The sequence below is a fragment of the Octopus bimaculoides genome, chromosome 5 (assembly GCF_046866305.1).
Source record: "Octopus bimaculoides isolate indiv1 chromosome 5, ASM4686630v1, whole genome shotgun sequence".
In the NCBI taxonomy this organism is placed as follows: domain Eukaryota; kingdom Metazoa; phylum Mollusca; class Cephalopoda; order Octopoda; family Octopodidae; genus Octopus; species Octopus bimaculoides.
In genome coordinates, this window is record NC_142932.1 from 34,176,812 (window position 1) to 34,193,809 (window position 16,998).

Below are 16,998 nucleotides of genomic sequence, written 5' to 3' on the forward strand. Positions count from 1 at the left end.
GCTGAATTTGAACTCAGAACGTAAAGCCGGAAGAAACGTCATTGAGCATTTTCTTCGGCACTCTAATGGTTCTTCCAGCCATCCAACTTAATGAAATGAATTAATTATTGATAATGTGTACAGATTAATATTAACAAATTAGAATGGATTAGTTAAGGTGTCTGAGAATTTATCTGAAAGCAGGATGAGAAGCATTCACTAGTAGTTTAAATGTGTCCACGCAGATCTAGACATACACACACACACACACACACAAACACACACACACACGCGCACACACGTATACATAGCCATACGCATAGGCACACTCACACGCACATGCATGTGCCTCTGCGCTTGTCTGTGTGCATGTATATATGTATGTGTGTATGTTTGTGTGTGTCTGTGTGCACATGTATCAAGTGGAAGATGAAACCCCACTGTGTCAATTAGGTAGTAACGTTGACCTGGCAGTTTGTTTATAAATTCCGTTCCTATCCTTAAATTACGCTTGTTTGTATGTGTGCCTTTGAGTATATATGTGCGTTTATGCAAATTTGTATAAAATGAACAATATTTAGTAATCCATTTTGCTAGACACATTAGATTGTAGCATAGCTTCGAATATATATTTAATGTTCTTAAAACAAATATCGCTCTTGGGCTGATTTGATAAAGTACCAGTCAGACATCTGGAAAGATCTAACCAAATATTCATTCCTATCAGAAATGTGTACTTTTATTCTAATATTAGAATAACCACGCATTATCAAATGCACCATATCCATACTTCATATCCCTTGAAACTCACAACACTGGCCAAGACAATAGTGTACAAACTAACTTGGAAATAAAACCGACATGATTGTATAGATGCCACTAAAGAGACATACGTCAGCAGCATTTCAATACATACAATTATTGAGCATTGTGCTTTCTTATTTATTTATATCTTTAATTTCATAAAGCCGAATGGAATTCTTTATCTGAATTATATTGAAAGTATTGCAATAAGAAAACAATCTAATTGCAAAATTCATTTTGCATGCAGTTCACACATATTGTATAACTCTAAGCAGCTGTGGCTGCAGTTATTCTGACTACCAGACAAATACAAGAGAATGTAGTCTTTCCAGTTTTATCTATTCACTAGTATATTCTTTCTGACCAATATTTCAAATTCGTTCACATAACCTCATTTATTTTATTTGTTTGATTTTCTTTAGACATATATACAATGTGATTTTCCTCTCAGATGATTCAGCAACTTTCGCATGAGTAAATAGCGAAGTTCGACATTCATGGAATAGCATACAATTTTCTTCATTTCGTTTAATTTCGCTTTCAGGTAATTACTTTATTCATATTGTAGGCGCAGTTGGATATTGATTTCCTTTCAGAAAGAGACCACAATTATTGCAGACTCGAAACAGTAATTTCAGGATCGTATCAACATAGGCGCTTCAGATAAAAAAATTGAAGCCACATTCCGACCTGATAATCTTAACAAGAAGGAGAGATAAAACAGTTAATCGGAAGCATATGCTTGGAATGATGTTGGTCATAGATCTGCTGGGGCAAAGCCGTACTAAACCGGGTTAAACGAAAACCATCAACTTTCAGAATAAAGAGAGGGCCGTTTTCTTTCCGTCGCTACTCTCCCGTCTCGTTTGCAAGTTTGTTCAACAATCTAATTAAAATGCAAACGTTATCCCCTCGATAATATTGTCGTGAGTCCTAAGACTCAGAGGACGATTTAGTCGGTTTCCAAGGCATATATGTGAGCGAAACCACAACACTTCATCTGAACGGGACGCCACGGCGGCACAGGGTTACTCATTTAGAACTGTGCATGCTGAGGTAACCTCAAATAAAGTTTTACTAGAAAAAAAAAACACATCACGTCTTGTAATGGAAACCACGATATTCTAATGGTGAATCCAACACACCAACCACCAGATCATGCAACTGCACACAGTTAGAATTAAACAATTTTTCGTAGAACGTACATTGTCTTTAGAGATAAAACATCCCGCAATTTTTATATAAACACTCGGTTTTTGTGAGAGATTAATTATAAGATTCCCACCTGGATTCTCATTTAGGTACAAAATACTAGAATCAATGAATACAATAACGCGTACAGCTACGGTCATACGCTCACTTATACGCAGCAACATATGCCAGCCATTTTGAACATGACAGAATTTTGGAGTTTTAAACACTGACTCAGATGATTGAAATTCATATCTGCAGCTTCATCTTACAAGCTTCAATACACACAAAATGTGAGGCAAAGATTTCAGAAGCCATGCTTAAAACTATTGTTACAAATAATACACAGTTTCATTCTGATTTTTGTCTGAATATGTGCTTCGATTGCGTTTCGTGTCTTAAACATTATGGGAAACTTAAAGTATTACATCATAGTGCATTTCTATATAAAGTGTCGTAAAATTGAATACGATCTTAAATCGTGAGTATAAAAGAATTTTGACGTTTTATCTGATAAAGAGATAGAGAATTTCTTCAAGCAAAATAGCAGCCGCATGAGGTCTGTATACTCCCATCTGAATTTATGAACTTTAGTAAATATTTTATGCTAAAGCAGGCTATCACTACTTCTATTTTATGTCATATAAAATATTGATATATATTGTCAGCAAACTACATTTTATCTCCCCATGCTCCCCTTATACGGATTTATTCCGGCGCTGACATATTGTCAAGTATTGCAATTGCTATTCAGTTTAATCTTGTTTGAGAATTATTATCGGACGGAAAGATGTGCAGTTTGGTTGCGGATGCTATTTCCTCTGTTCTTTCTGCACTGGGTGCAGTGTTCAATGCGATGTACTTATTAGGAGGAGGAAAAGATGGAAATATGAGTGATTATATACATACATTTGTATATATACATTGTATATATATTTTCAATACTACTGGAACTTACAATATATATACATTTGTATATATATATACATATATACACATACATTTGTATATATAGTAAAAGAAAGAAAATGCATAAAATCCATGCGTATTGATTATAGTTGAAAGGGACTACAATACACAAGGAATGGATCCCTTTCCCAAGGTATAGACAGATACCATTAAATAAACTCATAGACAGATGTACAGGGAATCTCCAACAAAACTTCGTAATGCATGAACATATAACCTAAAACTGGAATTAAGAAAATAAAAGATAACAACTTTATTCTCTACCAAATCTAGTAATAAACGTCACTAGTAATAAACTTGGTTTTACGTAAGTAGCATCTGCACCTGATGCAACTCACATAGCGTGAAATATATTGAAATACCCTGCGTTAAATATCACTTTCTTAACTGCTAACCTGTAAACATTTCCTCTTCCAGCCTGCAAACTTTTAGAGCCATCTAGATTTCAAACATTTGATGAATCATAACTTCACCCTAATAAGTTCATAGCCTTGTATTTAAACTTTTTTTTGTGCTTCAAACTTCTACATTTGAAATCCGCTTTAATGCTCTGTTTTTGTACAGACTGGGATTGTCTTAATTCCTTACGTATTTGTTCATTGCATGAAGGTGGAGATTATATTTATAAATACAGAAATGTATAACATATTTTGTAACCTATAACGTTCAGTCATTTACCTACATTATATCACCTTTATTACTATCCTTTCATATTTCATGTGTATCTTAATTGGTGAGACAGAGGAAACGTACAACTAATGCTTCAATATCTTCTATAGTGTAAATAACAGCAAATGTAGATGTTTCACAGCTTCAGCAACAAACATCTGTCAAACTCCCATCGTAAATTTTCAGATTTCATTACGTTTACCTTCGTATCATAAAAATATTTAGGCAATCAACATCTTATTAAGTCTCCCCCCATGAAGTTCACTTGAATATTATTTTATTAAAAATTTAACATTCAGATAATTTATGATTAAGTTTTAAATATTTAATTCAGAATTAACAATGGAGTCCTCGGATGTTTTTGTTTTAATTCATACTTTTTATTATACCTCAGTGTTCATTCCGACCGTATATATATATATATATATATATATATATATATATATATATATATATATATATATATATATATATATAAGTTCAAAAAAACACAAAAAACAATAACAAAAAAACAACAAAGTGAGGACGTGATACGGATAGTGTTACTGGATGCTCGGGAAAGGAAGGAGAGAGAGTATGACGTTTCGGGCGGGTGTCAGGGGTGCGGAAGTGTTGGGGTTGAGGACGCGGTGGAGTTTTTTTATTTTTTGTGTGTGTGAGGAAATTGTGGAGTTGGTGATTGAGATTAAGGAGGAAGCGGAGGATAGGTTGGGTGAAGGGTTGAGGGCAGAGGGAGAAGAGGAGGAGGTAAGCTTGGGAGAGTTGGTGGTCAACGGAGTGGAGGAGGGAACGGGTGGAACGGATGGTGGCACGGATGATGAGGCAGGAGGTGCGGGCAAGGGTGGGATCGATGAAGGGGGAGGAATAGGGGGTGCGTGGAATTTCAAGAGGAAGCCACAGGGTATGACGTGATGGCGGAGACAGCGGCTAAGAAAGTTGAGATGGCTCGTGTGGCGGGTCTTTTTGAAAAGCAAGTAAGAGAGGTTTTTTGTGGGTTGCAAGCATTGTGGGGAAAAAAAAAGAAAGAAAACGCCGAAGAATGGACTGAAGATGTTGGAGGAAGGAGTGAAGGTCAGGCATGGTGAGAGGTTGTGAATGTCGGTGTGGGTGTTATTAGTGGTGAGACAAGGGAAGGACGAGAAGGTAGAAGGGGAACGAGATAAAGGTGAAACAAGTCGAAAAAAGTGTAAAAAAGTGGAAAGAAGTGTAAGAGTCACGGACAAATTTTGCTTCTGTTCAATCAAGGTGCAGGAAAGGCAGATCCAACAGGAACAGTAGTCCAACAGGAACAGTAATCCGAGGTAATAAAAGATTCCGGCAGTTGGGTACATCAAATCCAGTTGAAAGGCCAGGGTCCGTGTGAGCGTACGTCATATAAGTTCAAAAAAACACAAAAAACAATAACAAAAAAACAACAAAGTGACGACGTGATACGGATAGTGTAATTGGACGCTCGGGAAAGGAAGGAGAGAGAGTATGACGTTTCGGGCGGAGCCCTTCGTCGAAAAGACAGGAAGTTCGGAGAATGGAAAAACGGAGGAAGAGGAAAATGGCACCGATGCCCACGAGGTTACATTGTGAAAGGACCGGAAGAGGAGGTGGTGGGGGAAACGTTCTTTCTAAGACAAGAGAGTGAAAAAGGGAGGTGAATATCTGTGCGTACGCGAGAGTCCGCGAGTGTGTGTGTGTGTGATAACAGAACGTGTGTGTGCGTATGTATGTGTGTGTGTGTGTGTGCATGGTTTGGTGGTTTATCTGTTAGTGTGTATGTGTGTTTGTGTGTGTGTGTGTGTGACGTAGTGGAAGGAATAGTAGCAGGACTGGTTAATGGGTGCTTATGGACAATGGTTAGTGGAGAGTCAGCAGGCAGTTTTTGAGTATGTGTGTGTTCGTGTGTGTGTTTGTGTGGGGTTGTAGGTGTTGGGTACGTGTGCGTGTGTGTGTGTATGCTGTGCGTGCGCGTGTGTGTATGTGTATGTTTTTGTGCGTGCGTGTGTGTTTGTGTGTATGTGTATGTTGTGTATATGCGCGTTGCTGTGTACGATATATATATATATATATATATATATATATATATATATATATATATATATATATATATATATATATATATATATATATATATACATATATATATATAGTGAATCTAAACAAAGAACAACAAACACAAAAAGGATCAATGTGAGGACATGGAACATGTAAATTATTAACAGACGCTCAGGAAAAGATGGTTTAACGTTTCGAGCAAAGTTTTCTTCAGAAGCAGAGGAAAGTCCAATACAAAGGAAGACGGTGGAAGAAAAAAAAAAAATTTTAGGTAATTGATAGGGAAACCATAGTGTATTGTAAGCTTTAGTCAGCACGATGATCGGTTCGGCTTGCATCTGCGTTGCTCCCTTGGGGGTGAGCAGCAATATAATTTTTAAAGGAAATAAAATAAAATAATTAGTATAAATTAAAAGAAAGATAAGGAAATAGTAGCGGGAAGCGAGAGAACTGACGTCCTCTTGCTCACTCGTGAGTACAGACCATTTTTCAAGCCCCTGTTTTTTTCTGGACAAGACGCCCACCGGGCTGGACGTCATTTCTCTCACCTCTTGACATAGTTTCTCTTCTACTATTTTCTTGTATTTCTTCTATTTCCTTTAAGAATTTCTCCCAGGCGTTTCCCATTATAATTCGTCTTGGTCTAACGACCCTTAATGTTTGTCTTTGTCGATTGGTTACTTTGTACGTCCACTGGTTTGCTTTTTGTTCGTCCGAAGCCCTAACTTATTTTTTCAAAGTTTCTGGATGCTGCAGCCTTATGAAGTTTTCCTATCGTGTCGTTAAAAGCACGAAATATAAAGAAGTAAAACAGTCGACACGTGACAAGTGAGTTATCTTCGTTTGGTATTTTGTCTTGTATTTGGTATTTTGTCGTTTGGTATTTTGTCCTAGAGTAGATGTCATTCTGGGCTTAAATGTAAGTATGTGCGAATGTATGTATGAATGTATATATAAACCTAAAATGTCTGACGGTATGAAAGATCAATATATTTATCTAACGATGACATCCTTAAGGTTACGAGAGTTTCTCAACAATATTCCTGTAGAAGTAATTGCAGTGAGGAAGAAATTATGCTTACTTGTTCGAATAGATATTTAGGCAGGTAGACATGTAACAAAAATTCTACAGACAATATCGAAATATTTTCTTTCTCTTGCGCTTCTAAAATATTTAACTACTGTTTCTATTAAATATGGCTTGATTAGTTATTATGAATACACTAAATATGTGGTATTAAATTACACCTAAATCTTGTGTTCTCTTTCTCATACTTTACTATAATTATGTAATTTGTCTACCAAAGTTTTAATAGTAACTAATATTATGCAATAGCGTCTTATTTATAAAGTCATTTCTTGTTAAGCAATTCAGCTATTAATTGTCTATTCAATCACCTATCCCAAGGCAATTTCAAATGTTCATTAGTTAGCAAGCACAAACTGCTTTCATACAAAGCAATAGTTAACATTTTTCTTTGTTATAATTTTCTTTCTCGTTCATCACGCAAAAATTAACTAAATACCTAATTCGTGTACAACACAAATTATGTCTACGAATTCTTTTACATTAGATTCTTTCTTTTCTCTTAAGAATGATAAATGACATGCGCAGAGATAAATGCTTTCTTCGATAAATGACTGCGTCTATCTAAATACATGGCTATGTGGTAGGCGCCGGAGTGGCTGTGTAGTAAGTAGCTTGCTTACCAACCACATGGGTCCAGGGTTCAGTCCAACTGCCTGGCACCTTGGACAAGTGTCTTCTACTATAGACTCGGAGTGACCAAAGTCTTGTGACTGGATTTGGTAGACGGAAACTGAAAGAAGCATGTCGTATATATGTATATGTGTATATGTATATATGTGCATATATATATATATATATGTTTGTGTGCTTGTGTTTGTAGCCCAAACATCGCTTTACAACCGATGCTGTTGCGTTAACGTCCCCGTAACTTAGCGGGTCGGCAAAAGAGACTGATAGAATAATTACTAGGCTTGCAAAGAATAAATCCTGGGGTCGATTTGCTCGACGAAAGGCGGTATTCCAGCATGGCCGCAGTCAAATGACCGAAACAAGTAAAGGAGTAAAAGAGAGTATGTATATATATATATATATATATATATATATATATATATATATATATATATATATATATATATATATATATATATATATATATATATATATATATATATATATATATATATATATATATATATATATATATATATATATATATATATATATATATATATATATATATATATATATATATATATATATATATATATATATATATATATATATATATATATATATATATATATATATAATCAGGCGCGTGGCTTACTGGTTAGGGCATTCGGCACACGATTGTAAGGTCGTGAGTTCGATTCTCGGTGACGTGTTGCTTCTGTCCACTAAGCTGGAAAAAATGAGTAGTACCTGTATTTCAAAGAGGCGGCCTTGTCACGCTATGTGTCACGCTGAGTCTGCCTGAGAACTACTTTAGGAGTACACGTGTCGGTCCATTGCTCATGAATATATATATATATATATATATATATATATATATATATATATATATATATATATATATATATATATATATATATATATATATATATAAATACATAGATATATATAGATACATACATATATATGGATGTATGCTTATGTATATGAATATATATATCCACATGTGTGCATACAAATACACACACACACACACACACACACACACACACACACACATATATATATATATATATATATATATATATATATATATATATATATATATATATATATATAAATATATAAATATATATATATATAGTTATCGCCAAGCCAACATGGCAGTCCCAAAATTAGGACGAAAGCTCCTTTAGAGAGACTTAGAAATATTAATAACTCTATTTCTGAAAACCAGTGGATAGATTCCACTGAAATTCGATAAATAACCTTCGAACAGATAGACAGCAGCGCCGCCTGGCTGGAGCTTGGCTGCTCTGCATTGACAAGGGGCAACACCCTGAAACTAGTCTGCAGATGCCAAACCAGCAAGGGGAAACTGCTGACCTCCCCTGTTCGAAGGTTATAAAGGACACAGGTTTCGTGTGTCACATAGCTAGCTAGAGGCGATGGCTTCTTGGAGCTAATTCACGGCAGCTTTCGTCCTAATTTTCGGACTGCCATGTTGGCTTGGCGATAACTATTAATTTCCAGTACCGCTGCCGTAGTCTCCTTTAGAGACACTTAGAAATATTAATAACTCTCTCTCTCTCTCTCTCTCTATATATATATATATATATATATATTTATATATATATTTATATATATATATATATATATATATCCTTATCTAATATCTTAATCGTTCTTCACATTAAGTTGAAAACGCTGCAAACCGGTCACGTGTTAATATTCTCTCCAACCATAAGTTCCACATATAAAACTCAAGTAAATAATAAATTTTATTAATTGCATTCATGTAAGTTTTAGGTCATTGTTCTTAGAAACACAGCCGATCACACACACAAACGCACGAACATATATACACAAACATATGTGTATGTGTATATCTGTGTATGTATATCTATTGAAAGAATACACACGCACAAACATATACGCACACACATAATATTCATGTTGTAAAGTATACTAGTCTCAAACTTTGGCACAACATCAGCAATTTCAAGTGGTTAGTAAGTCGATTATATTGATTCCAGTGTTCAGGAGGTACTTAATTTATCGACTCCAAAAGGGTTGAAGGACAAAATCGACCTCGGGAGGATTTGAACTCAGAACATAATGACGGACGAAAATACGCTAAGCATTTTATTCGGCGTGCTAAGCATTAATTCATCAACCCCGAAACGATGAAAGGCAAAGTTGACCTCTGAGGAATTTGAACTCAGAAGTTAAGGACAAACGAAATACCGCTAAGCATTTTGCCCGGCGTGCTAACGTTTCTGCCAGGTCACCGCCTCCATATTGTAAAGTATATTTAGAATACATTTTTATAGAATGAAAGTATTATCTGATCAAGTAAAAATTGTTGGTGGTTGGGCAGCGATGAATGCCCATTGTAAGGCTTAACTGAAATTAGATTGATGTAATTAATATGTGTACATATACGTGAAGGCGTATGGCTCAGTGGTTAGAGCGTCAGGCTCACAAACATGAGGTTGTGAGTTCGATTTCTGCACTGGGCCGTACGTTGTGTTTTTGAGCAAGACATTTTATTTCAAGCTGCTCCAGTTCAATGAGCTGCAGAAACGAGTTGCGACGTCACTGGTGCCAAGCTGTATCTGTCTTAGCCTTTCCTTTGGATGACATTGGTGGCCGAAGGGTGTTTCCACCCTTTATACATATGTAGTGCAACAAATGAGTTAATATGTGTGGTTAAAACAACACACATTCTAATTTCAAAAGCATAGGTTCAAAATAAATGAAATTATATATATATATATATATATATATGGGGAAGAGGGACAGGGTAGGGACAATTTTTTGCGAGTGGTGTGAGTTTTCATCACTGCCTGGTGATTAAGAAAAGCTGAGTCCGTGTGTATCACGTTAGGCTAGGGATGGTAGCGATGACCTCCCCTCGCAAATACTACTTGGACATAGAATGTGTGTCATAAGACAATTAGAAGAGATGTCTTCCTGGGGCTATAAACGCCAGTAGCACTGTCCTGTACAGGACGCCACACTTGATTGGCAATTATATGTATATATAATAGAAAGATTAAATTGTATTGTACTTATGTATCTCTGTGTGTGAATACCTAGATATAAAATTAAGCTTTCACTTAAATGTCTCCGTTCAACAGAAAATATACTGACATAAGTATTCATGAGATACGTTTGACATATATAACACAAGTAATAAGGAGAAAAGAAAAAATGGAATCACATGATACTTCGTATGTTTTATATAGAAAAAAGGGCTAGTGTATCCATTTTTATGAGTGTTGAGACAAAATGAAGTTTTGTATTAGAACAAGACGTATTTAACTGACCAGGATAAGGTTTATACTGACCTTTTGCTTATCGAAATTTTGTGTAATTTTCTTCCATATACAAAAGCCATGTATGGATTCAATGACTAAGTTAACATGACATTTATATTTCCAAAGACAGGTACACGGGATGTAAATTCGCTTGGCGCTTCTCATCAATGTTTTTATAATGACATGTTTCTATTCTCAGAGATTGCTTCCCCATTGTTTTGCACCGTTTATATGTGTTGGTGTTTTTGTTCTTGGTAGTATCATTCCGAATCCATTGTGATAGCGTGGGAGACACCTCGTGAGCTTGCAAAACTGTTTTAATGCAAGCATTTATTGACATATGTATATGCACACACTCACATACACACATATGTGTGGAGATCGTGTCTCCAAATCAGGTTACCCGCAGACCTGAATGGAATATATGGATATTCTTTTCTACTCTAAGCACAATGCCCAATATTTGGGTGGGGGGGGGGGGCAGCCGATTAAATCGACCCCAGTACGCAACTGGTACTTAATTTATCGACCCCGAAACGATGAAAGGCAAAGTAGACCTCGGCGGAATTTGAAATTAGAACATAAAGACAAACGATGTTCATTACACGTTTGTTACTATCCACTAAAGATCTGTATTGTTATCACCGACTGAAGGAGCATTCTTCATATGTCGCCAGTCTTGTGGGGCACCTTTAATATAATGCTTTGATTTTCGGGTTATATTTGTTAATATTGTATTTCTGTATTGTACAGTTGCTGCTCCGTAGTTAAGTCGTAACAGGTAGAAAGAGGAGACAGAATAGTTAGATAAGACCTGCCCCATACAGTTTTCTATACGTTCAAAAAGGAGCATTTTTTCTGGTGCAGGTCTCCCTGATTTCTTTGACAGTTTACGTCATTTTTTTTCTAAGTGTCATTCATACCCGTTTTTACGATGCGGTGTTCTTGACATCCCTTATATGATGTCATGTAGGTTAGGTTGTCCAATTTTCAGTTTTGTTTTGAATGTGGGGGCCGTCAATTTGCGATCCTCCATTAGGTAGCTCTGTACTCCACACTTTGGTCGATTATATTTACTTACAGTTGAGACATGTAGCTTTGCGTTGATTACCATCATTTTTACTTAGTCACTGGTTTTTAACTGGATCCTTTCTTAATACTCTTTTTACTTTTGGGGGTCCTTTTATATTACTAGTAAGTTTAGACTGACTTCGATGAACATTTCAATATTCCTAACAGTTAAAATATATAATCTAATACGCTTTTTTGTTTTTAATTTTCGGTTTTGGATTTTGTTGTTTGAAGTCGACGGCTATTCACCAGTTTGGCTTTCTGAATTTCGATCAGATTTATGGGATATTTTCTGATGGTAACTATATTTTTTATTTCGCCTAATCTTCTGTCACTTGTTTCACGGCCTGATACATTTGTGCGGATTTGTTTTGTTAGATTGGATGAAATGTTGCTTTGAGTATGTTCTGGGTAACATGATATAAGTGGTGGAATATTGTCATCATTATTGTGTTTAATGTATACACCTGCTCACAGTATCATGTATCTTCATGTTAATAAAATGTCTATGAAAAAAAAATTATTGTTGCTGATATTTATGGGGAAATGAATGTGAGTCAACTTTCGTTCCCAAGGCTGATCCTGACGTTTGTTTATAGGTAGTGGATTGGATCATGAACTAGATGTTCTGTAAAATTGATTAGAGCCATCTATAATATATGTTCTATCTACGCGTTCCAGTAGCTCATAAGAAAATTAGTCTAACCAATAATGTATAGCTTTGATTCTATGATTAAGAGAAACATCTCTGTGCATGTTCAGAATACCATATGTAATGTAATAAATATTTCTTATTTATTGTGTTTGGTAGATTGTTGAGTGCATCAAAATGGTCAAGAATAAAGCACCTTATTTCCTTGAGGAAAAGTATTTGTAGAATGAGTCAGTATTCATTTATTTATATAGAGGTGTAATGCAGTCTGGTGAAGGTACGGAGACTAGCAGCTAGAGTGTTGCATTCAATATTATAAGATTGTATTTCTATTTCCGGTACGGACAATAATTTGTGTTGAACATATTATTGGTTTAGTCCATAAGGTTCATGTCTACTCATTCATTTAAGCCATGAATGTTTCTGTATATGGAGAAATTACCGAAAACTTAATTAAGCATTGCTCTGCTATCACTCAAACATCTTACGTGTGGCACTGTACAAATAACGTCATTTCGACGGTAGGAGTGAGGTAATTTACAGCACAAATATTTGAAGACTAAAAACAAGTCAGTCGTTCAAGTTGTTCGGCAAGATGTTATGAAACATTCATTTTTCATTTACGACATACGAGTCCAGAAATGTTATCGAAATGCCAAGAAGATTGATCATTTCTGCTTAATGTTCCGGAAAGAATAAGTAAAAAAACGTTTGCAGTGGCACAGCTATCATTAATCATGTCTAAGTTTACTTTCAACGATAATTGTATTTATTGGAGAAGTGCATGTTTATTAAGTTTAGGACATTTATCATAATGTATATATTTACTCTCATGTAGAAACGAAGTTGATGCCGTGATATTTTACGTCTTCTATCGTTGTAACTTGTTGGCTTATATATCAGAACCAGAAAACGTGCACGATAGTAAACAAAGCTGCAAGTGAGAAAACTATGAGCATACATGAATTATAACTTATGATACGACAAAAATAGTTTGAATTTTATTAAGTGTTGATAGCTAACAGGAGTGATGTGAAAAAGGAAATACAAAAAACCTCCTCTAATTCTCTGAGCAAATAATTGAAGCTTTCAAGAAGCGGCGGCTAGAAAATATAAATTACAGGTAGATTATGAAAGACGATTTTGGCAGTAGAGTAAGGTAAACCTATTGTTATTTATGTTATAATATTGAACGGTAGTGAAAATATTACCGAAATATTAGTTTTATCTTCGGGTATTAAGAATTTTTTTATATTTTACATTATCTTCTTTTAAATATTTTATGACAACATGGATCTCGTACGTCAAATCGATTTAGAGCAATCGGCCACGAAATTCAGAGCCCAACAAGTAAATTCTAACATTGATCAAATTGTACACACGCGTGCACACACGCACTCATACACACATATACTCACACATACATACACAAACGTACGCACACATACACACACAAACACACGCATACAGAAACACACATATACATATACGAATATGAACATATATACAGGAGGTGTCTTCGGAAATTTTCGAACCTGGGGTTCTCATGTGTAAGGTATTTTTCGATGTTGTTGTTGTTATTCTTATTATTATTATTATCATTATTATTATTATTATTATCATTGCGGTCACTGTATGGAATCGAACTCGGAATCTTGGGGTTAGTGGCCCGCGCTCTTAACAACTTCACCATATGCCCGTGAGTATATGGCGTAGTGGTTCAGACACCTGATGAAGGCTGGAGGGTATATCAGCCGAAATGTTGTGTTAACAACAAACAATACGAGTGCAAATATCTGTCAAATATAAATAATGTAAATAACGTAAATAATGCCTATAATTTATCATCTCTTAAATATAGAACTGCAGCATGACATCCATAGCCTCAAACATTCGTAAAGCATCTGCTATACTATTCATGATACATAATGGATATGTTACAATGAAGTCTTGATCATATCAAACTTAAATTCTTTATATCTGATAAATTCCGCCTCAAATAGCATCTTTACAGAATGAAGTGGTCAATACACATTTGATCATCGATGTTATTTCTTCTTTGAAAATCACAAAATTTCTTATATGTTAAAAGAACCTTTCATCTACTTTTCTATTGCTTAAGTGTCTTTTTGCCTGTAAAGATTAGTAAAACATATTAGGTATTCATTACATACGCATTATGTGAATAAATTGATTATCCCCACACGTACGTCAGTTTCATAGAAAATTAAATCAATGTATTGACATGCATACATATGCGCATGTGTGTGTATATAATTTTGAGCGCATGTATATGTGTGTGTATGTATGTGTGCGTGCGTGTGTGTATGTACGTATGTATATAAACATTTATATATATATGTATATATATATATATATATATATATATATATATATATATATATATATATATATATATACATATATATATATATATATATATATATATATATATATATATATATATATATATATATATATATATATATATATATATATATATATATATATATATGTATACATGTATGTGTGTGTGTGTAATCAATATTTCTTAAAATATTGCACATATGTAATCTTTTTGCAATATTTTTATTACATTTTAAAATAGATTTTTTAACGAAGTATTCCGTTGAAATACTTCTCTTTTTTAAAATGTGTTAAGCTATATATTCTTTTTAACTGGAAATTATTCGAGCTCCATTCATGTTGATAAATATAATAATGCACACCCACTGCTTTTATTGTACTGAATAGTTTAAGTTTCTACATTTTATCTTTCCTGTTTCTGTCGTTTCTCTCGAAGCATTGTCTAAAACTTCTCCAAAACATTGCATCGAAGTTTTCACCGCCTGCACTCAAAATTTGTTAACCTATATGCCCTATAAGTTGCCTTTCGTCTCTCCGTTCCAATCATCTGAAATCGGAACCGTGAAACAATTAACAAGGATTTGTAGAAGTGTAGGTCCCATCAAATGCAATGAATTACCCTATATGGGGATTTGCTATTCTGTAAACAACTGCATTGTATGAGACAATGCTGCACCAGAAACTCCTGTTTCCTCATATATTTTGTCGGTCTTTACTTTCATATTTTTCTATTCCATTTATATGAATGTAGTAGAGACATTTTTGCCCACTTTATTTTTAGAACGTATCTAAAATAAACCCAGTAAATATGATCTATTTTTCTGCCCGATAGCAGTGACCACTCCAGCCGTCAGAAACCTCCTTCTTGCTGTTGTGATTACACCTTAATTGTTCTGATCCATCACGAGAAGACTAATGTACCTACCACGGGTTTTATAGTTAGAAATGCACTCTTACCCTAAAAGGCTAGCATTATTGATCACGAAATACTTCATAGCCACATATTTCAGAGATTCCCGATATGACAAAACGGTTTTCTAGCTGTTAGTATTGTCAAACCACTGACATTTTAAACTGGAACCTCTTCTTCCGTGTGTCATCGCTGGAACACAACAGATTAGTGTTTTACATTTTTTGCCGAAAGCTATCAATTGAATTACTCATATTACATATCACATTAAATTTCATCTAAACTACATTTTAAATTAAACAATATTCTAGTAGTGTATATTTACTAGTCCATTATCAAGCCTGATAATGGCTGAACTTCTCTGAAAGAAAAAAATAACATCATGATTCATAATCTAGCATTATTTTATTTTAGTTTTAATTTTTAAACTATGCCCCATAAATTTGAACCCTTACTTGTAGTCGTAAATATTTAATAGATATTTTCTTAATAGAAGCATTTATGAAAATCGTTAGAGCTTCCATGAAGCTTTGTAATAAAGAGGTAAAATAGAAAAAAAAGACGCGGAGCTTCTGACAATGCAGACAGGAAAATCTGTCAGAATATTTATGTATTAGAGTCAGAAATGTCCATTCAAGAGGTCATGTCATGTTAGAGTGCACAACGTCGGTCATGTTAATCCATTTAATGTAAAGACTAACATCGCTTGACAGTTCACCTGAAATATATAAAAGTTATTAAACTTCTTCCTGTTCACATTGTAAGAAGCTCTTCGACGTCACTATGTTGAGACCACTCGCATATAATCGGATTGAACCCAAATACATATAAACATATAACTTTCTATGTATACACATTTATATGCAGAGGTCTCCCATATATATAATTGATTAAGCCCAATAATACTTATAAACATCTATTATTCAATCATTAATTCAACATTTCGAAAGCTTACCTTTAAATCTAAAATTTAAAATTCCATTGCTTCTGAAATTTCATTTGTATGTTTTATTTTAAAATATAGATTTAGGTTTCTAATAAATTTCAGTATATCAGATTTCCTAGAATCTCCATAACCATTTTACAGACTACCACGTATAATATAAATTTATTTCTTTACCCAGAAAATTTTAGGATCGATATAGTTACAATTACACAACCAGCAATTATATAATCCCTTTCTCGATTTTATATCAAAGTTCATTCACAATAATGTGTAAGTTTACACACCCACATGCACACACACACACACACACACGCAAACACATGCGCGTGCACACACACATATGCATATATTCCTCTCTCGTTAGTATTA